The 22,481-nt window shown below is 35.8% G+C and overlaps 1 protein-coding gene across 4 annotated transcripts in view; it reads left to right on the top strand.

The window, feature by feature from the left end:
• The window catches only part of ZC3H12C (zinc finger CCCH-type containing 12C), a 57,652-nt gene that overhangs the window by 3,302 nt on the left and 31,869 nt on the right, over window positions 1-22,481 (top strand). The window contains exons 1-3 of one of the 4 annotated variants that reach the window (XM_066247262.1): window positions 8,509-8,534; window positions 13,344-13,396; window positions 19,829-19,908. The exons of 2 other annotated variants lie outside the window; for them this stretch is intronic. The gene's annotated coding sequence lies outside the window, so the exon portion shown is untranslated. Of the gene's footprint in view, window positions 1-8,508; window positions 8,535-13,343; window positions 13,397-19,828; window positions 19,909-22,481 lie in introns of those variants that run through there. One more of the 4 variants, XM_066247271.1, reaches the window with a different exon arrangement.

Here is a 22,481-nt window from a genome sequence, read left to right as displayed (position 1 = left end):
TATTAAGTAACAAGGTCAGTGAATAATGGGAGTTTATTAAATCAGGATTCCAAATTAAACAATATATTGAGATTCTAGGGTTAGATCTTAAATATATCAAAGGTTCTAAAAAATCTTGTAAGTGTTAATATGCCTCATGGACACTCATATTTTTACAAAGTTGTGATGTTGAGATTCATCAAAAATGTTATAGTCGTTGCTATTTCATTATTAACAGTTCAAGGAAATGATCAACAACTGAGAATGTGATTTTTTTTCTGAAAAATCCATTTCATCCCCAAATGTATCCATTATTTTGGTAATTCAGTATGATTTTCTCTCTTTAATATTTCTCTTCAACAGAGAATTGTTTTACTTTCTTAAAATGAAAATAGGAAATAGTCACCCATAAAGCATAGTATATATGATTTTATGTCACAACACTGCGAGTAATTCTTAATGCATAGTGAACTAGCCTATATAGGGAATAAGTTGAAAACCCCTAGGCCTCCCTGCTTGTCTTGAACATTATCCCTACCCCCGCCCCCTTTGACCTTTTTCCTGGCCCAGCCTTGTCATTCAGGCCTCAACTTATCAATAGATCTCACTTAGTTTATTCTATTGTAGTTTAAGATGAACTTACTGTGCCGAGCATTGTTTTAAGTGTTCCACCTGTATTAATGCATTTAATACTTACTGCTCCTACAAAGAGGCATTTCATTACTCCTTTTTCCAATGAGGAAACCAAGCCACAATGTGGTTAAATAACTTAATGGGTTTCACAACTAATAATGGCAGAGCAAGAGCTCCAACTTGGGCTGAGTCCCTGCTGTAACCAAATATTAAGGCTTATGGAACCTAATACATGTTAATAAATGTGTCTGTTATGTGAAGTTTAAATAATGAGGTCATCTTTCTTGGGAATTTGGCTCTTAAAAGATACATCTTTTTCTTGTATAATTGGAATTACACTTTTTCTAGAATTTCATATGCCCCCTTCCTTTCCCCTTTTAATACACACTAAGGATTTTCTTATGCCATTAAAAATATTTTAAACATTTTCTTTCTAAGAACATGTCATTTTAATCATTCTCCTATTTCAGTTACATTTTTTTGCCAAAATTTTAACATCATATTGCTTAAGTTGAACATCCCACTAAAATTTTTATTGTCTGCATCTGCATTCTTAGATTTCTAGAAGTATTTGCCCAAGATAATCAATACACTGTAAGGTTTTTGACCGCTGGCTGAGAAGCTTTCCAGAAAGGCTGTACTGATCTGCGCATACCCATCACCAAAGTGAGAGTCCTGACCTCAGACCATGGTTGAATGCACTTTTTAAATTTTGACAATTTGTTAGATGAGCATTAATATCTGATTAAAAGATTTTTTGAATTTATATTTTAAATTATTAAAGTAGAACAAGTTGATTAAGAAAAAACAAAGTAAAAGGAAAATTACCCTGACTGGTGGTGGCACAGAGGATAAAGCATTGACCCAGGACGCTGAGTTCCCGCAATGAAAGCCCCAAGGTCAAGGTCACTGGCTCTGAGTGTGCAGGCTGTTTGCACCAGGTTGCTGGTGTGAGGGGAAGGAGGAGATCAATCACGTGATCCCAAAGCTCATTAGCTTGAGCCCAAATATTGGTGACTTGAGCAAGGGCACGCTGGTTCTGCCCTGGTTAAGGCACATACAAGAAGCAATCAATGCACAACTAAAGTGAAAGCAATTGCGAGTTGATGCTTCTCACCCTATCTCTCCCTTCCTGTCTTTCTCAACAACAACAACAACAAAAGGGGGAGGGGGAGAAAAAATTAAAACCACCTGGAATCTCATTACCCAGAAATAATTTCTATGAATATTTTAATAAGTATTTTCCTGACAATTTTGTATTCCTGTAGTTACACTTTATATTTCAGTTTTAAAGTAAAAATATAAGCATTTCCTAATTCCCCAGTTTTAGGCAAAATTACTTGCTTATTTTCTGTATTTTCAAAATACTGTATATTTTCCATAACACTTGTATGTTTAGTGATAGTTAACTGTTCTTTTTTATTTCTTATTTCTTTGCTTTTTTTTGTCTTTGCTCTTCATCTAGAAAATAGAATAGACCACAGGTTAACGGATAATACAAAATGTTGATAACAGTACCCTTTACTGTGCCTAGGATTTTTTATTTTGTTCACGGTCTTCAGGCTGTCTGAGTGTAGGGACTCTGTTGTCCCAGGCTTCTACAGTGTTTGGCACATAGTAGAAAACTTCATGAATGTGTTTTTATTGTTAAAGGCCATATAGTATTTTAAATAATAATAATCTGCTGATGTAGGTAGGATGAACAAAAGCCAGTACATGGTAAAGAGATGGACTCAGTGCAAAGCAAGTAACAAAATTGTTGCTCCCTAAACTTTTTAAAATTAACTTAGAATACATAATATGATTTCTTGAGAGGCCATACATATTTGCCTTATAAGAATAAAATTAACCTTATCTACCCCACTTAATGGGAATAAAAGTGAATTTTTTAAAAAGTTGGCTTTCAAAGTCTTTCAAGAGCAAAATATTTTTACTATTTTAAATGGAAAAATGTGTACACATGTATTATATTTTTCTACCTTCAAGTAATGGGTAGCCTGTAATTTCACTTATGAAATATGATAGCTAACATTTATCAGACACTAACTCTATGCTAGGCATAGTATTAAATACTGTGTTATCTAATTTAGCTTTCTAGCAGGGCTATATGGTTTACACTGTTGTTTTACTGTACAAGTGATAGAACTCATGCCTAAAGATGATAACCTTTCCAGAGTTTTCAAGATTTCGGATTTATGCCTGACTAGGCCTTGGCACAGTGGATAGATCATCGGACTGGGACGCGAAGACCTGAGTTCGAGACCCCGAGGTTGCCAGCTTGAGCATGGGCTCATCTGGTTTAAGCAAAGCTCACCAGCTTGAGCCCAAGGTCACTGGCTTGAGCAAAGGGTCACTCAGTCTGCTGTAGCCCCCCCCCCCCCCCCCCCGTCAAGGCACATATGAGAAAGCAATCAATGAAAAACTAAGGTGCTGCAATGAAGAATTGATTTTTCTCATCTCTCTCTTTCTTCCTGTCTGTCTGTCCCTCTATCTGACTCTCTCTCTGTCTCTGTCACACACACACACACACACACACACACACACACACATTGATTTATCCTAAACTAAATAGCAATATTTGTTAATGCTTTTTCTTAAGATGGTGTAGACTGCAGGACTCCATGATTTATACTGATTTATATCAATGATTTTTGAGTTGTTCTTGATATTAGATGTTCCTGTAGACATTGTCACTACCACCTTCTAATATGCAGCAGAATCTGCTGTGGGCTGAATAACAACACCTAATATTATGTCTAAAATACAAGTATTTAGGCAGTGGTTGAAGGCTGTTAAGGAGTTCAGATCGTCTAGATAGCAGAACTGAAAGATTGTACTGCAGGGAAAGAGCAGGCGGGGCCTCTGAAATCAGCTGACTGGATTTGAATCCCAGCTCTGCCTGGCTGCCACTCTATGCAAGACTGAATTTCTTCTTGATTTCTCATCCATCAGACGCTATGCACTTTGTCGAATTTGTTTTTACTGTTTCAAGATAATAAGTGTAAAAGTGCCTAGAACATAGAGGACACTCAGTATTACTATAAAATGATTTAACAGTATCCGTTGATTTGATTTGACAGAGATTTTATTCTTTTTATTCACTGGCTCTTGTGTTCTGAGTCATTGGAATTGCCAGTTATAAATTTCTGTAAAATCAAGTTTACTGTTATCACTTTTAATGTCAGTTTATATTTTAGACTTTTCAAAGGGCCTTCAAATCTATTACTTCATGTCTTTTAGGGTGAGGCTAAAATTAGTTTTATCCTTTGTTCTTAGTCATCTGTACTCATTTCCTATTCAAAATTATGTAGGCTTAATTTTATCCTTATTCTGTGACTTGGTCTTTTTCAAATCTTAGTTTTTAGCTGTTTTGTATGCTTTCCGGGAGCAGGTCTCCCAGGTAATTGAAACTCATTATTGTTGACTTAGATTTTTTTTGTTTAATCTTTGGTTGCCCCATTTAGTTGATTATATATTAGATACTTTTGGAATGTTGATATAACTTTCAATGATTAGTATAGCTCTAAAAAGCTTTAAATGTGCAATAAATTATTTTGATCAAGTAGGTATTATTTCTGTTTTTGCTAAGATAGAAAAGTGCCTTAACATAAAAATCATGGGCATAAAGTATGTTAAAATTAGCAATACTATATCATACATGGGAAATAAATATAATATTAAATAGGGGAAATGTTTTCTTTATTTTTTTAAGATTTTATTCCTTTTAGAGAGGAGAAAGATAGAAAGAGAAAAAGAAAGGGGAAGGAGCAGGAAGCATCAACTCCAATATGTGCCTTGACCAGGCAAGTTCAGGGTTTCAAACCAGTGATCTCAGCGTTCCAGGTGGACGCTCTATCTACTGCACCACCACAGGTCAGGTGGGAAATGTTTTCTGAACTGCATTTCTATAACTTAACTACTTCACTTTATCTTTTAAAATTTTATTTTGAGTGTAATATTTTAACATTCATTTTATCATATTTTCAAATACAGAAAAAGTATAAAATGATAGTGAAAATTATCCACAGTTCTCACCTAGAGTAAAGTTTTTGTATCAGTGTTTTTATTTTCTAAAAGTCTTAGTCAATATAAACATATCCTTTAAAAAAAATTATATGCATATGTAGTTTGTTGCTGTTCATTCAATATATCATGTTTTCCTGTGTCATTAAATATACTTTTAAAAGATTAGTTTTTATTGGCTGAATGACTTTTCAGCATACTCAAGTACTGCAATTTAATCAAGTTCATATTGTTGAATATTTAAAGCGTGACAAATTTTTTGTTGTAAAATACAGTTCAATAAGTGTGCATGTTTACAGATCTTTGTACACTGTTGAATATATTTTTAAACAAATTCCTATATGTCATCTTGCAAATTGCCCTCTAGATCAGGGGTCCCCAAACGTTTTACACAGGGGGCCAGTTCACTGTTCCTCAGACCGTTGGAGGCCCGGACTATAAAAAAAACTATGAACAAATCCCTATGCACACTGCACATATCTTATTTTAAAGTAAAAAAACAAAACGGGAACAAATACAATATTTAAAATAAAGAACAAGTAAATTTAAATCAACAAACTGACCAGTATTTCAATGGGAACTATGGGCCTGCTTTTGGCTAATGAGATGGTCAATGTCCAGTTCCATATTTGTCACTGCTAGCTGTAACAAGTGATATGACGCGCTTCCAGAGCCGTGACGCATGCATCCCGCGTCACCGGAAGTAGTACTGTACATGAGCGACACCGCGCTTTGTGGTGCCACCAGATACTGTGCTCTTCTCACTGACCACCAATGAAAGAGGTGCCCCTTCCGGAAGTGCGGCGGGGCGGGATAAACGGTCTCATGGGGCCGTGTGCGGCCCGCAGGCCATAGTTTTGGGACCCCTGCTCTAGATAAAGTTGCACCAATGTATGGTCTTATCAGCAATACAGAGTATCCATTCTCTGTTCTCTTCACCATTTCCCCACACAACCTGTCCTTGTTATTTTGATAGACAAGAATTATAGTAATGCTAAGAAGCCTATCCTGTAGAGTTGGAGAGACTTGAGTTTGAGCTCTGTTCTGACACTACTGGTTATGTGATCTTAGGCAAATTTCTTATTAATTTCCCTAAGCTTTAATTTCTTTGTCTGTAAAATTGTGATAATAGGTAGTATGCGTTATCATGGTAATACCATATAATATCATGGTTGTGGAGATTAACTTATGATGTATAATTGAAGCACTTAAGTCCTTAAGAGATGTTAGAAAAAGATTTATTGAGAGTGAGATTTCCTCTTGTTATATTTTATAGTTGGTATACCTACATTTTATACCCAGTAGTATCTAGTATAAAGGAAAGTTATTCATTTTTAAATATCCATCTAGCTATTTTATTAAACTCTTATATACTGTTAATTAAATAAAGGACTTAGTCCAACACTTCTTCAGTTAAGTCTCTTGATTTTCAGGATATATAATGACCCTAAAATAATATCAATTTTATAAAGTATTTTAATTTTTTTTCTTGTTTTATTGCATTGTTGACATCAGACAATATATTAATAATAGGCATTTGGACTTATTTCTTATTTTAATGGAACTTCCTCTCTGGTGTTTTATTTTATAAATTCTAATGACTGTTTTCCAACACAGGTGTCCTCTGCTTTTATATACATATTCCTGAAAATATCTTTAAAAGTTAAATGTGAGAAACTTTCAAATAGATGTGTATATCCTGGGAAGATTTCATTAAATTATTAATTCATAAGTCTCTTTTAGACACATCTTTTAAAATGTTTTTTAATTATTTTTGAAAAAATATAATTTCATCAAACATTACATTTGTAATATTATGTATTTGTACAGTTCCCCAACCTTTGGTCACACCTTTAGGAGGTTCTTCACTCATTCATTCATTCATTATTTAGAACCAGCTCTTTATTTTATTAACCAGTTTTTTATTTTGCTTTCTAACTTGTTTGTGCTTTTAATTTTAATTCTTGCCTCACCTTTATTTTAGTTAGTTTGCTCATTTTAACCTTTCCAATTTCAATGTTACATTCCTTTATTTCTTGTTTTTTATTAAATATATTTACATTATTTTTCTTTGAGTATCAGTTTGGCTCCGTTCTATAGGTAATAATTTTAATGTCATTTATTTCTAAATGTTTATAATTATTTATTTTTTCTTTATGTGGTTATTTGGAAAAGTATTAATTTACATATATCAGGGGTTTTAGGGGGGTTAAATTTATTTTTAGCTATCTGCTGCTTGCTAACTTATTACTTTTTGTATCATGGTCAGAGAGTATGTTTTCATTTTGTTGGTTTGAGTTTTTCCTAAGTCTTGCTTAGTTAGTCTAACACAAATGTCTGTATCTCAACTTGGAAGTCAAGCAACGCATAATGGATTGAGTACTTGAGATAAGGCTCATTTTTATTATTGTTGTTAAAATACTCTGTACCCTGGAGTTTAATGCCACCATCATCATATAAGGCCTGTGGATAAGGGAGGTAAATCTAATGCTTTGGATCGTCAGGCCTTTTTGACATCTTTGTGTAAAGAGTGAATGGTGTAACTTTCAAAATAAGCTGATTTCCCAATTCGTTTTAAAAGTATTTGAGCTCCTGAGATGGAGTTTCTCTGCTTGTAGAGCATCACACCTCTGGCCCGTGTGTGCTCCTGTCTGAGTGTTTCCTGGGATTGCCTGGAGGCCGGGGAGCCGGCAGCTGTGGTTTCTCCATGGCCTCCATATGCTCTTCACCAGTTCAGTCATACTCCAGAGAGCGTTTTACAGATACTTCCCACTCTTACCCCAAGACTGTAAAGCTTTGGACAAGAATTTCACTCTTCATTCCTGACCTGTTTATGGATGGGATGAATAAACTGGCCAAGAGAAGTAGCAGAATTGTAGGCATTAACTCCATATTCTTAAAAATGGAGAATGATAATTCTAGTAATTCCTGTAAGAAAAATTAACCAAGTAATTTTTTTCTGAGGGAAAAAATGCTTCAAATCATTGCACTTTTATTTTCCATTAAGTTCCCTATTTTTTAGTGTTTTTTCAGATCTACATTAAAGAGAAATCCTCTGATTTATCCTAATGTCTATAAAACCTCCGTTTTGAATAAGAACATCAGCAAGGAACAAGAGACAGCTAACGTTTGAAGTCTAATTCTAATCCACACATTAGAAAGGTTTTCTGTATTAAGAGAAAGGTTTAGAGTTGAAGTTCAGTATAGGTAGTATATGTTTAAAGTATGATTCTGAAAAAAGTATTGGGAATCAGCATATAAAAAAATATGTCATGATTTTACTTTTGTGAGTTCGATTGAAGTAGGAAATTTTACAGCTGGCCTGAGGGGCTGGGAGGCTGGAGCCAGGTTGGCAGCTGCAGCTCAGCTTTGAGACCCTCCTGCTGTGAGAGCTCCTGAGTGCAGACGGGCAGACAGGCAGGTCAGGAAGGTCAGGAAAGCACATTGGAACTCCTGAGTGACAGCCCGAAGCCGGAATGCCAGGTCGGCAAGTGTGCTATCATGTGCTGAGTCTCAGGCCTGAGCATTACTCAGAATAACAGGTAGATAATAAATGTTTATTTCCTACTTTGAGAGCAGAGGAGTACTTAAGGTTTATGTGCATTTTAATTGGGTAGTCATTTGATGATAAACATCTAAAATAGGCAGGATATTTCAACATGAACGTGGATTCACATTTACTGAAATTCTGAAATAATTTTCTTCTCAATGTGTTAAGCTCTTACTCAGCTTTGTGTATTGTCTCTTAAAAAGATAATCAGAGTTAAAGGATAAGATAAAATGACCATTTATTATTTTAGAATTATTGGTTCTGAAGACTGGTTAATTTGTTTAATTGTTAAATCTTTGCTTCCCAAAAGCTATTTGGATTAAGAACCTCCCCCAAGATGAGAAATTAGGTAAGCATCAACTCACAGTTGCTTTCACTTTAGTTGTGCATCAATTGCTTCTCGTATGTGCCTTGACCAGGGCTGAACCACTGTTCCCTTGCTCAAGCCAACAACCTTTGGGCTCAAGCCAGCGACCGTGGACTCACATCTACGATCCCATGCTCAAGCTGGTGAACCCACACTCAAGCCAGCAACCTCAGGGTTTCAAATCTGAGACCTCAGAGTCCTATGTAATTTCTCATAATCCGCCACCTATATTGTTAAACTGAAAGAAACGTTTTCTTATTTCCTACAAGAAAATTTGTTTTCTTCCTCTCTGGTGTCTGTTATATTTTCTTCTGTTTATATTTCCATTTTCTTCCTCATCTCTTCACTCCTGCCCACCATCAAATCAATGCATTTTTTATAAATTATTGATTCCTAACCATTTTTATATTCATGTTCCTTATCTTCTTTTTTTTTTTTTTTTTTTACAGGGAGAGAGTCAGAGAGAGGGATAGATAGGGACAGACAGATAGGAACTGAGAGAGATGAGAAGCATCAATCATTAGTTTTTCGTTGTGACACCTTAGTTGTTCATTGATTGCTTTCTCTTGACCGCGGGCCTTCAGCAGACCAAGTAACCCCTTGCTCTAGCCAGCGACCTTGGGTCCAAGCTGATGAGCTTTTTTTCTTTTTTAGCTCAAGCCAGATGAGCCTGTGCTCAAGCTGGCAACCTCGGGGTCTCGAACCTGGGTCCTCCTCATCCCAGTCCAACGCTCTATCCACTGCGCCACCGCCTGGTCAGGCTCCTTATCTTCTAATTATCCTCACTAGCTCAAGTATTCCATTACACTTAAATTGTCAGTTTCCTTAAAAAAAGGATAGGTATGTTTAGCTTTTCCAGATTAAATGTTATTCCCCTTTCTCTCTGAGAAACATTGTTCTAAATTATTTATTTAACAAAATTCACATGGTGAGATCATGAACAAAGACATAGCTAGGACGTTTGAACTCAAGATCATTTGATGGTTTGGTTCTAAAAACCTGGTAAGAAGAGCTAGTGGAACACAGTTGTAGCCAGTCTAGCTCCCTTTGCTACATTAAGTAGTTGGTTTGCTATTAAGAAAAAGTTTGGATGAAAATCATATCTCTTTTCTAATGTCAGCAAAACAGTGGTGACCAAATGTGGCAAAGCAAGTAAGTCAAAGAAAAGGACAATCCAGTCTTATAATTATTGATATAAAGTTTTAGGGAAAAACAGCATATATAGTCCTTCCGTATATTAAGCATTCTGTATAGTTCACAATATTAGTAAGTCAAAACAATTACGACTATATCATTTTAATAAAATCCATATTTCTGGGTTTTTTAAAAATCTTTCGTGAAGGAGGAAAATATATTTTTATAAATGATTTTTAAAGGCTATATATAGTTTGGCATGTATATAAACATAATTTCATGTAGCTAACACTTATTGAGTGCTCAGTATGCATGCCTGGCACTGTTCCAAGTGTTTCATATTTATTAGCTCATTAAATTTCAAAATAATCATATTACATATTTTATACTGTTAAGAAAACTGAGGCATGGGGAGGCAGATTTGCCTAAGGCATGTGTGTTTGAGTGTGTGTGTTACATATCTGTGCGTGTGTACAACCTAGCCAGCAATCACTATAATGCTTAATAAAACAATAGAGATATTCCCATTAACATCAGAAACAACATAAAATAATCATTGTTATTTAATATTACAGTGGAATAAGATAAAAGTACAAAGCAAGAGATACAAAAAAATGGATCAGGAAGAGGCAATCTGATGACTTTATTATATCCCTGGGCAACCCAAGAGCCTCAATGAAACACTGACAGGAACATTAAGAGCTCACTGAAATTCCTGGTCTGCTCAACTTTGTACAGGAATAAAAAAGGAATAATTTTTATAGATACCAACAATAACTAGACACAAAATATAATATGGGAAAGAAGAACCCTCCATTCATAGCAGCAAGAACAAAAGCAAAACATTTTTTAAGACAAGTTTAATAAAAAAATTTGTAAGGCCCCATTAAGAAATCTAGGTAACTATTGAAAGATAAAGTTTCAATAAATTGTTATTGATTAATATAATTCCCAGTGCTGTTCAAGGAGGTATTACTGCAGCACAACTCCATCAAACTCCCAACAGCTTTTTTGTTAAAACAATTCTAAAGTATCTGAAAGCATGTACATGCAAAAACAGCCAGGATAAATATATGAAAATGAGAAAAACTAATGATAAAAGACTATACATGCTAGGTACCCAGTATATTATAAATCTGCAGTTTTTGATATGCAGTACAGCACAGAAATAGGCAAAGATCGAAGTAGCCTAAGTGGAAGTGTGGAAGTAGCCCAGACTTATAAGACATTAGTTTAATATAGGGTCTGCTCAAATCCCTCCCAGGGTTTCCCACTGCAGAATAAAAGCCAGGTTCTCACTGTGACCTATGACATTTCTACTCAAAGTAGGGTCTGTCAACCTACAGTAATAGTATCAACTAACTGAGTTCTTAGAATATGGAATCTTAGACTCCACCTCAGAGTTCCTGAATCAGAATTTTCAAGATCCTCATATATTCAGACGCTATGTGAAGTCTGACAAGCATTGGCCTTACCTCATCTGACTCATCCCCTTGCTAACTTGCTACCTGTCATATTGACCACTTGCTGACCCATGAACACAGGCTTATCTTGGGGCTTTGTGCTTAATCCTCCCTCGTCCTGTTACATTTCCTTTCACTTCATTTAGGTATATGCACACGTGTCACCTTATCAGAGAAACCTTCCCAGATTCAAAGATTCTCTGTAGCATTTACCACCACCTGATGTGTACTTATTGTTTATATTCTCTCCCCCTCCCTCTATACTATATACTGTATTGTATATCAGAATTCAGATAATCTGTAATCTTGGTGAGGGAAGGAGACTTGCTTTGTTCTTGCTCTGTTCTCAGCTGGGCCATAGGAGGGTCCTATTTGCTAAATAAAAGTGGTATGGGAAATTGCAGTTAAAAAAAATTGTAGGTGCCTGACCAGGTGGCGGCTCAGTGGATAGAGTGTCAGACTGGGACACAGAGGACCCAGGTTCGAAACCCCGAGGTCACCAGCTTGAGCGTGGGTTCGTCTGGTTTGAGCAAGGCTCACCAGATTGAGCCCAAAATCACTCTCTTGAGAAAGGGGTCACTCGGTCTGCTGTAGCCCTCCCGGTCAAGGCACATGTGAGAAAGCAGTCAATGAACAACTAAGATGCCGCAATAAAGAATTGATGCATCTCGTCTCTCTCCCCTCTTGTTTGTCTGTCCCTATCTGCCCCTCTCTCTGTCTCTGTCAAAAAAAAAAATTGCAGATAAGATCTCTAAGAGTTTTGAAGAGTGAGAAATTACACCCAATTCTTGTTTTTGCTCCTACAGGAAATGCAGGATTAAGCTTCTGTGAGCCTCCGGGCAAAACATCTTTATCAACCACTCAGTACATAACCTTGTTGTACATGTATTGCCATTTAAAGATACCTTATTTAATATATATTATTGATTTGTTAACATTGAACTCACGACCAACAGCACTATAATATGTCTTAAAAAGCTTACTTAACATACACATTGTCTTCGTAAGAAGCTAGACAGCCTCCTTGCACTTAGGAACAATAGCTAGTACTTCAGCCCTAGGCTTGGGAGCCATTAAACAGCAAATTCACCAACAAAAAAAGTACAAAAATGTGAATAACTTACTGGGACACCTGTGTACAGTGTGAGAGCCGGAGGAAGAAGGAAAAGCCTGGCCTTGTTCGTCCTCAGCTGGCAGGTGTGCCTCGGGGAACTCACAGACAGACACAGGTCTGTAGACTGACTCCGAAGCACAGCGAGAATTGATTTGCGGCTTACAAATTTAACCAAGTAGGCAAATTTGCAAATACAGAATCCTTAAATAATTGGAACCAACTCTACATCATTCTTTCAATAGTTATTTATTGTTTCTACTATGTGCCATGATCCCAGAATCATTCACCACTCAGATATTTATCAAGTCCTAACCATGGCAGGCCCTATGCAAAACTTAAATAATCCAAAGGAATGTTGTTCCAGGAAAGTTTTCATGGCTAAGTTGGGTTTTTAGCTGAATCTTCAATAATAATGGGAGGGTTTTAACATGTAAAGCTGTGGAGAAAGGTATTTTAGAAGAAAGAAACTTTAAGTCAGTGCTCTTAAATGTGGCTACACATTAGAATCACTTGGAGGATGGCCAAGCTTCCCCGAGACCAAAAAAATAAACCTCTAGGATGGAACTCTGGAAACCAAATACTGTATTTTAAACCTCCCCGGATGATTCCAGTGTGTAACCACATTAAGAGAACCACTGCTTTAAATACTCATGTTTGACTGGAGTGTAGGTTATGGAAAGTAAGAAAAGAACAAGTAAATCTGAAAAAAGTTTTGGCTAGATATTAAATGCCATCATTTATTAGCATATATTTTTAAGTGCCTGCTGGGTGCTATAGATAAATTAGAAAATAAAACATTAGAATCCCTGTCCTTTTAGTGTTTACAGTTGGATTGCATTGGCAGCTGTGTAGGATAATTCATGTTGTACGTTTAAGTAATTCTAGTGTATGATGATTTGTATTTAGAAGGAATCTTGTCCTAAATGCTCAGAATAATAAATTTAATGTCTTAAATTATTACCTCACTCTCTGGTATGAACAGAACTGTATGAAGAAAAATTTTGTTATAATCTTTTGTGCTAATTTCACTGAGCATTTTTCTGTTAACATTCATTTTGTTAGCCTCTCGCTGTTTTTCAGTTCCTTGCACACCAGGACAGTTGTCTAAAATCAGCAGTGTGCAGTCATTTCAAGTCAGTAGCATGAGGACCACTGGAACTATTAACTCAAGCACTTTGTTTTTCCATCTCATAAGAATTATTATTTAAGGAACTATTTTCTATCTTGATCATAACTAAGAATTTATGCTTAGATCAAACTTATAATAAAGAAGTTTTATTGGTTCTTTGTTGGTTTGAAGTTCCTTGAATTATTTGCTGTGTACCATGTTACATGTTTTCCTGAGCTCCTGTACATTTAATATACTATTACACCCTCTTCTAGATCATTAGTAAGAACAGGCAGACCTAATGATAGAGCCCTGTTATCATTCTATCTGATACTATTATTCTTTATAGCCTAAATCTGTCAGCTTCACTTTAATGGTGCTTTAGGTCATACAGCTTTGAATTCATTTGCTAAGCAGAATTACTTATCCCCTGAAGAACAAGACATGCACCCATCCTCAGCTGGTAACGTGCAGCCTGAAGACACTGTGATGTGCAGCTACGAGCATATGCTGGGTGGAGAAGGAGGAATGTCAGTGTGGGGGATCAAGTGCCGTGGCACCAGGCGAGAGAGCTCTCTGTGGCCTTTGCTGCTGATGTAAATACTGTCATTACCACACGAGATAAAGTGTCATGTAACTACCATCCAGTTGTACAAATGTATACAAGACATTACAAATTTTTGGTCAGCTTTTCATCAGAGTTTCAGTTATATGATACTTAATGTAACTGTCTTGTTCACACGGATGGTATCATGTGCTTTCTACTTCTTTTAAAATCATGTATGTCTTTCTTTTCCTCAGGAATTTTCTCTGCACCACTCACCCATGTATTAGCTGCTGTAGGGACCTTTTAAATCAGCATTTTGGGTGTGATTTGTGTTCCTTCACCTTCTCTAAATTTCCTTGTTCTTAAATATTTACCAGTTTTATAGCAATGTAAGGTAATCTGTTTTAAGACTTATTTGTTTAATGAATTTTTAAAAATACTTAGTAAGAAGCTAATCCCTGGGAAATATTTATAGTCTGAGAAGATGGGTTATATCGTCACTTAAAATTACTGTAAAAAAGATTCTTTGTTTTTAGACTACTGGAAGAAATACTGTTTTTGTGGATTTGTTTAGTACCAGTGTGGGTTGTCTGCTCTTACTGATTCGGCACTGAAAGATTTTTATTTTTTTTTTAATAAATTTTTATTAATGGTAATGGAATGACATTAATAAATCAGGGTACATATATTCAAAGAAAACATGTCTAGGTTATTTTGTCATTAAATTATGTTGCGTACCCCTCGCCCAAAGTCAGATTGTCCTCCGTCACCCTCCATCTAGTTCTCTGTGCCCCTCCCCCTCCCCCTAACTCTCTCCCTCCCTCCCTCCCATGTCCTCCCTCCCCCCACCCCTAGTAACCACCACACTCTTGTCCATGTCTCTTAGTCTCATTTTTATGTACCACCAATGTATGGAATCATGTAGTTCTTGTTTTTTTCTGATTTACTTATTTCACTCCTTATAATGTTATCAAGATCCCACCATTTTGCTGTAAATGATCTGATGTCATCATTTCTTATGGCTGAGTAGTATTCCATAGTATATATGTGCCACATCTTCTTTATCCAGTCTTCTATTGAAGGGCTTTTTGGTTGTTTCCATGTCTTGGCCACTGTGAACAGTGCTGCAATAAACATGGGGCTACATGTGTCTTCACGTATCAGTGTTTCTGAGGTTTTGGGGTATATACCCAGTAGAGGGATTGCTGGGTCATAAGGTAGTTCTATTTGCAGTTTTTTGAGGAACCACCATACTTTCCTCCATAATGGTTGTACTACTTTACAGTCCCACCAACAGTGAATGAGGGTTCCTTTTTCTCCACAGCCTCTCCAACATTTGCTATTACCCGTCTTGTTGATAATAGCTAATCTAACAGGGGTGAGGTGGTATCTCATTGTAGTTTTGATTTGCATTTCTCTAATAACTAATGAAGCTGAGCATGAAAGATTTTTTTTAATCAAACCCTAAGGATTGTTACTTTGAGGAGCATTATCTTCTTTATTACAGATTTTTTTTCTTTATTGTAACTTTATCGCTTCACATGTATTTTAAAAGTAGTCTGGTGAGAGTTAATGTGTGTCAGTCTTTTTATCACCTTTATTTCCTTAATAGTTCTTTGTACCAAAACTTTTTATTGTTGAATATTGTTTGAGGGGATCTTTTCCTGACTTAGTTCTGAAACAATTGAGAAATAGACGAAAGAGCAAGGCAGATGGACATCAAAACAGCAGCTCTTTTTTGATACAATTATCATAGAACATGACTTAAGGTCACAGCACAAAGGATTTAGTTATGTTGAGCCCCAAATTAGAAAGATCTAACCACTGGACCTCAGGCAGTGCTGGAGAGCAAAATAACCACGTACTCTCTGCACTGGGTGGATTCTGAAGCACAAGTGTGAATCAGGTTGGCTTTGCTTTCCTGGTTCCTCTTCCCAGACTTCCCCATCAGATCAGTCACCCTCCAGTGAGGAGGCAGAGGCCCCGTGTTCCTCCACAGATGCTACTCTAGGTAGGAAGTTGAAGCCAGAGAAGATTACGTGAAAAGACCTCTCGTCACTAACTTGAGCTCACTCAATTCCACAGCTGCCCCTAATGGTGAAAACAGCCCAGTGGCAGAACCAGGACTATTAAGATCATTGCCAATTGGGCTTCTTGATAAACTCACCTTGACACAAAAGAGAGGTAAAAATGGGCAGGAAAGCATTTTTGTTTATATGAATTCCTGTATTTATATTTGCAGGAACCTGTTTCTTACTGGTCATATTTTTCACTCAGATGTCTTCTAGTTATCAGCACCTTGCTGCGTATATATGTAGTTTTTTTCTGTGTGGATTATGGGAGACTGAATGGCTCTTTCCTCAAGAAGCTTACAGCCTGTTTCATAAATAAATGCTTACGTTATGCAGTTTGGACTCTTGATATTATAAAATTCAAAGGAGGTGGACCTTAATAAAAACTGACTAGTGCAATAAGGTCTTGTGGGAAAAATGAACCTCGAGCTGGGCTTAGAACAGCAGATGTGATCTGGGCAGGTGAGGCAGTGCAGTAGAACACTGAAAATGACTTCCTTGGGGTCTCCCCTCCCCGTAAGTGAAATGGGAAATAAGATTACAGGGCCAGGGGGGAAAGGGCCTTGAAAACAAAGCAGAGAACCAGAGACTTACGGTTTGCTGCTGTGACTTTTTTTAAGCATAAGAGTGGTATCAGTGAAAATTATTTTGGCAGGCATGCACTTTAGGAGTATTCAAGGAAGAAGTAACTTAAGAAACAAAAATAATCGAAGCCCGAAGGAAATAAAGTATATTAAAGCTTTCATGGCCCATCTGACTTCCTAAATATAATAACCCAGAGATTAGAATTTAGTGCCTGATTGATTTTTGCTTCATTCTTTTACACCTTGTGTATGAATCAGGGTTTTTGTTGGTTGGTTGGTTGGTTGGTTGGTTGGTTGGTTTTTTTAACTCTCAAAAATAAGTTTTTAACCTTTTAGTTTTGGGGGGATAATTGGTAAAACTTGCTATAATAATCTATGGTGTTATTGTTAGGCTTCAAAGATATTGTACATTAAAGGGGAACAAACCCATATTAGGAGGAAGGCACCAGGAAGATGGTTTAGATCACCACTGAGAGAATTGATACTAAACAGTGGCATCAAAGCTCACAAGTTTTACATTCAGACCTCAGCAAAAACACAAGGTCCTGTCAGATAGTTGAAGTTTCAAATGTTAGACACATCATTGGTATTGACAGATTTTACTGTCTACCTAAAACTATACTGCCTTGTTTTCTTCTGTCATAACTGCACAGTCATCATTGCAGTGACCCAAGCAGAACCAGCAGCTGTTTGTATTAGCTCTGCAGTGGGAAGTGGACTAGGGCCTTGTGACTAAGAGAGACAAACCAGGGCCGTCTTTTCACCTACAGATGTTTTAATGTGCTTACCATTATCCAATACTAGCAACCCAGATAGTCTAAATACCACAGCAGGATCTGATTAGCTTTTTCAGATCACTGCCTTTATTTGCTGTTGCAAAAAAGCTTAATCCAGTGCTAGAGATCAGGCCGCCTGCTGAGCTCTTGGGTAGTTTTCTCTCATTCTTTGTGTTCACAGTGGCAGGAATTAGTGAGACGATTCCTCCTCCTCCTGAATTAAAGCTATAAAACAGTAACTATAGTAGCAAGGGATAAAGAGAAGAAAGAGAACCCAAGGGAAAGAAGATTGTCTATTCATACTAAAGAGTTTCCTTTTTACACGCAAAAGAAAAAGTTTTTAATATGAGTTCATAAATATTGATCTCTCTAGTCAGTGCATAGGTTGTTTTATTAGGTTTTAGTTTTAACTGCTTTGCATGAATATATGTTATATTTTTCATTTTCATCTTTTTAAATCAAACTCAGTTTATCAGAAGTACATTTACTAACTAACCCCTTACTAGTGGCTTTGATTTATCTTTCTTACTCTTTTCATGAGTAAAAGGTATCAAGGGGAAAAAAGGGGGAAAAAGGATAAATGTTCTAAATTTCTGTAAACTTCATATGCTTGCCCAAGACATAAAATATGAATTGTGTAATTCATTTTATAATCTGCAATAAACTATGTAATATTAGAGATTCTATATCTTTAATTGGCTTGTGGAATTAGACTGTGGGCTTAACTATTGCAGAAGCATTACTGTAACCCTTGGCAGGAAAAAAAAATAGTTCAAATGGTGATCTACTATATCATATTTTATATTTCATTTTTTTCTGGAAACAGCAATAATTTTTAGGCTTTTATGAGGCATAAGGAATACTTTCAGTGAGAAAACTGAAAATTTTTAACCATATAGAGTACATCTCATCTTTATTTTATACAGAGAGAAGAATTTACATTTGAGTAGGTACAATAGGACATGGCCAAGAGCTCCAACAATATTATGTTTTTCCATGTATTCACACATGATCTTAATTATGAATAGTCTCTGTATATGTATGTGAAAGGAGAGATGGATTTAGACTGGGGCGCTCTAACCAAATTATACATCTTTAGAGTTCATGATTATATGTATGCTGGAAAAGCCTCGGCTCTCCATAAATCAGCCTAGGTAAAGAATTGTATTTTAAGAGCAGCTTTTTGCCTTTGCTCTCTCGATTTGCACAGGAATGGAAAGGGGGTATGTGTGTAAGCCTGTGTGCATGTGCGTGTGTGTGCCCGTGCTACATCATGTGAGTAGGTAGTAGGACAGCTCCAGATTTTCTTTTTCTGTAGTAGGAAAATATTCTCACAACATATGATGGTGTTAAATTTTGATTGCATATTTTTCCTCATTGGCAGCCCTCAAAAGCAAGTAACCCATAGCATTATAAATAACTGCAGTCTAAAACTCTGAAATAAATCGGGAGTAACAAGCTTCCTTGCTAGAGGGATGGTTTTTGTATACTTTCTATCCTTCAAAAATATCACAGTATCTCTTGTTTATGAAGTTAACTAGTTGCTGAACTGGAGTCTGAATATTATATCTTACAAATTTTATGAAGTACAAATTGATTTTGCTTTTATTTAACCAATGTCCATCATAAAAGAATTTTACACTACTATTTGACATAAGGTGGGCAGTCCTGCTGATTTTAAGTTGAAGTTAGTTTTGTCTGAACGTATATTTCAGACGGGTTGTTTGGCAGTTACACCAAAGTTGTTTTACCTTACTACACTATGCTTTAGTGAACTTACTTTTTGAAATCAATTGTTTGTGAGCTCTTAAACCTTTTTCTTTGCAAAGTTATTTTTATATTTTTTCTTTTTATTGTGTTGCAACAAATTAAACAATACTTGCCAATAGTTTGGATTTTCTATTATTTTCAGGGAAATAGTCATAATCTTGTCTCATTTCACCAGTAACCTGTTTATTACAGAAAAGGGATTGCTACAGTTGTTAATTGCTACTTTGACACACCTCATTTTCTTTATTTCTCAAAAACAAAAAACTGTAGTACCAGAGTAAAGCCTCAACTTTTTGGAAACATACAAATTGTACAACTTTATTCATAATTGGTTTCTTTGTTTCATACATTAAAAACAAGGAGGAAAATCTGAAGTCCGCCTAGGCCAGGTGTTTCTTGCTGGCAGCCCGTTCCCTAATGACTCTGCTCTCAGAGAGCAGCTGCCTACTAGTCGGCTTTGTATGGCCTATTGTTGCCACACACCCTTCGTTAATACACATGCTGCCCCGGGCAGACCCCAAGAGTGACATCAACTTGCTTATCTTAAAAACCTGGACACAGGGTGCTGAAGTTGGCTTGCATCTGCCTGGCCAACTAATTGTGAGCTTTCTGGCCTATGATTGGCTGTTACTCCACTCGGTAGTAGGTTAAGCAAAGACATTGCCATTCCATCTGTTCAACCATTCATTGTTCTTCTTGCCTGCCTAGAAGTCTGCAGCTAAAATTGTGTTAAGGAGTTACTGCTGAAGCTGCTACAGAAACCAGTGTCTTTGTATGTTCCTGCTAATGTGAGTACATGTGCTACTTAATGCCTTAGAAGTTAAACTTTAGTAAATATTCAGAGTATTGATTTGAACTCTGTAAAGGATAGAAAGTACCACAAATGAAAGCCTACAGATTACCACATAGTGCCAAAGCAACAGAAAATTAAATTCTTTCTGTAGAATATGAAGCAGATTTTTATAAGTCTGGAGTTTTATAATTACAGCTTCATGAGTGTTTGCAAGACATTGATTGGTCATGGCATGTAATCATTTGGCACTTAAAAATAAGTCATAACATGTTCTGATAATTTTGATAAACAATGGATTTAGATTGTATCTTGTCACATTCTTATGTTGTTCTATTTTTAATTTTTATTGATTGATTTTAGCAAGAGAGGAATGGAGAAAGAGACAGGAACATCGAACTGTTCCTATATGTGCCCTGACTGGGGATTGAACCTACAACCTCTGTGCTTCAGGACGATGCTCTAACCAACTGAGCCTTCTGGCCAGGGCACAGTCTTAGGTTTCTTAAGGTGTCACCATCAGGGCTAGGTGCTATAAGTGATAGTAAGATATGACCGATTGTTTTCATTGTCTTAAAAACCTAGCCTGGGGAGATAGACTGATATAAGTAGATATTTCAAACAGCTTGCTTTAAACATGATGATTAAGCATCTGATTGCCTTGTTAGAAGTTTCAATATTCACATGGAGTTACAAATTTCTTCTCTCCCATCTTTTTCTTTCCTTGAGCTAGTTTCAGATATTAGATTGAAGATGTCATTTCAAGAACTATTCCTTTCAGGAGTTCTGTAATAGGGAATGGAGGAGGAGACAAAGACTTTCATCTCTCAGTCAGGAGGGAAAGAAAGAGCATAAAGGGTTAAAAAGAGGTTTTCATTTCTATCACATGCCCTATTGTGTGAACATATGCATAAGTCTATTGAAAGTTTTTGGAAGATGGGCAGGCCACCAGTTGCTGGTCTCCTGCAGTTCCAGTAGACATCTGTTGCCCTGGAGCATTAACCAATCTGTTCAAAGGGACATCCTTCCTTTGTTAGCTGGAGGGATGCAGACAGCAGCACTCACTGAAATACAATGGTAATTAAATACACAGAGAGGACAGCAGTAGGTATTTATTACATATTCATTATTTTATTTTCGTTGTTCTCTTAGTATTACTTTGGATAACAACCAGAACCTACTTTATGGCATTGTAATTTTACATTACAAATACATTGATTTAACAAGTTTATGGTCTGATATTTCTGATTAATATGAGGCTCTCTAGATTATTTACAAATTTTTATATTTCACTTGAAGAAAAATTGAAAAGAAGGATTATCCAAGTCATTTAGTGAGAACTTTCAGAGAAGCTCACTAAATGGGGAATTTGTGTGTAGGCAGCAAATCTGTAGTAAATAGCCATTATATCATTAACCTGCTAAAATAAAGTTTATTTTTGGCCATTAAAATAATTAGTTATAATTCATCATCACTTACAAAATAATGAAAATTTAGTCTTTTTTCCAGCAAATGGTATTATATGATTTTTTAACTTATTAGGTCTTTAGTGAGAAAAATTATTTTCCTTTGCAATGTAATTGCTGGGAGGGAATCTATAGCTTTGCAAGTATAGAAATCTCTTTTCTGGCCATTATATTTTTGCCCAGTATCTTTTGTATTCATGAATGTCATACATAGAGACCAGTTATAATGGATTCCTGATACAAAGCTTAAATTAAAGTTAAGCCATGTTTCTTGGAGTTTTTTATAACTATCAGAGTATAAACTCTGACCTACTTTGTGAAACTTTGTGCTGCTTTTTAATGAACTGAGGGAAATTGCCCTTATTATAGTAATTGATTAATTTAAAGACGACTTATATACGCTTGCATTTTAGTAAATATGAAACTTCAAAGTGTAACAAATGGTTTAGAAATTAAGGAGAAAAATATTTTCTGCCTTGCATGTAATAAATATTATGATGTTATTAGAGTCTTTGCAATCTTTTTCAAAATTATCTTCATTTTTAAGTCACTCAACAAAAGATCATATACTCTTCTTTATCCTAAGATTTCTTATAACAACTGTTTCTAAGGTTTACACATTACATTATATTATCAAGTACTGCAGCTTATGAAAATATTTTTACCAGTTTTTAAGTTTTAGCATTTAATGTTTATTGAATGATTTCAAGACATTGCCAAAATATTTTTTTTAAGTGCCATATTAAGTTAGGGCAATCCTTTACTAATTACAAGTTGGTAAGGAAACATACTGACCTCAATTGATTTTATTTGTACTATTTGATATTTAGTCTGCTGATTTATAGGTACTAAAAATTAATTGACTGCTTGTTTAGGACAAGATGACATTGCATAACTTGCTCTGAGGTAAACAATGAAATCTGGAAGATGAGAGAGGACTGTCAGTGTGAAAAAAGGTTAAACTAAAATCTTTTAAAAGAAAAATTATTTTGAAACAAATTAATTTGATGTTAATTTCTTTAAAAGTAGGTTATATCAAGCTTACATTTATCCTTTGTATTAAAATTCTATTAACCCAATTATTTCAAACTTTTAGTTTAAATAG

This window comes from Saccopteryx bilineata, chromosome 1 (assembly GCF_036850765.1).
Source record: "Saccopteryx bilineata isolate mSacBil1 chromosome 1, mSacBil1_pri_phased_curated, whole genome shotgun sequence".
NCBI lineage: Eukaryota > Metazoa > Chordata > Mammalia > Chiroptera > Emballonuridae > Saccopteryx > Saccopteryx bilineata.
Note: the sequence above shows the minus strand (reverse complement) of the source record. Positions and strands in the feature narration are given on the sequence as shown.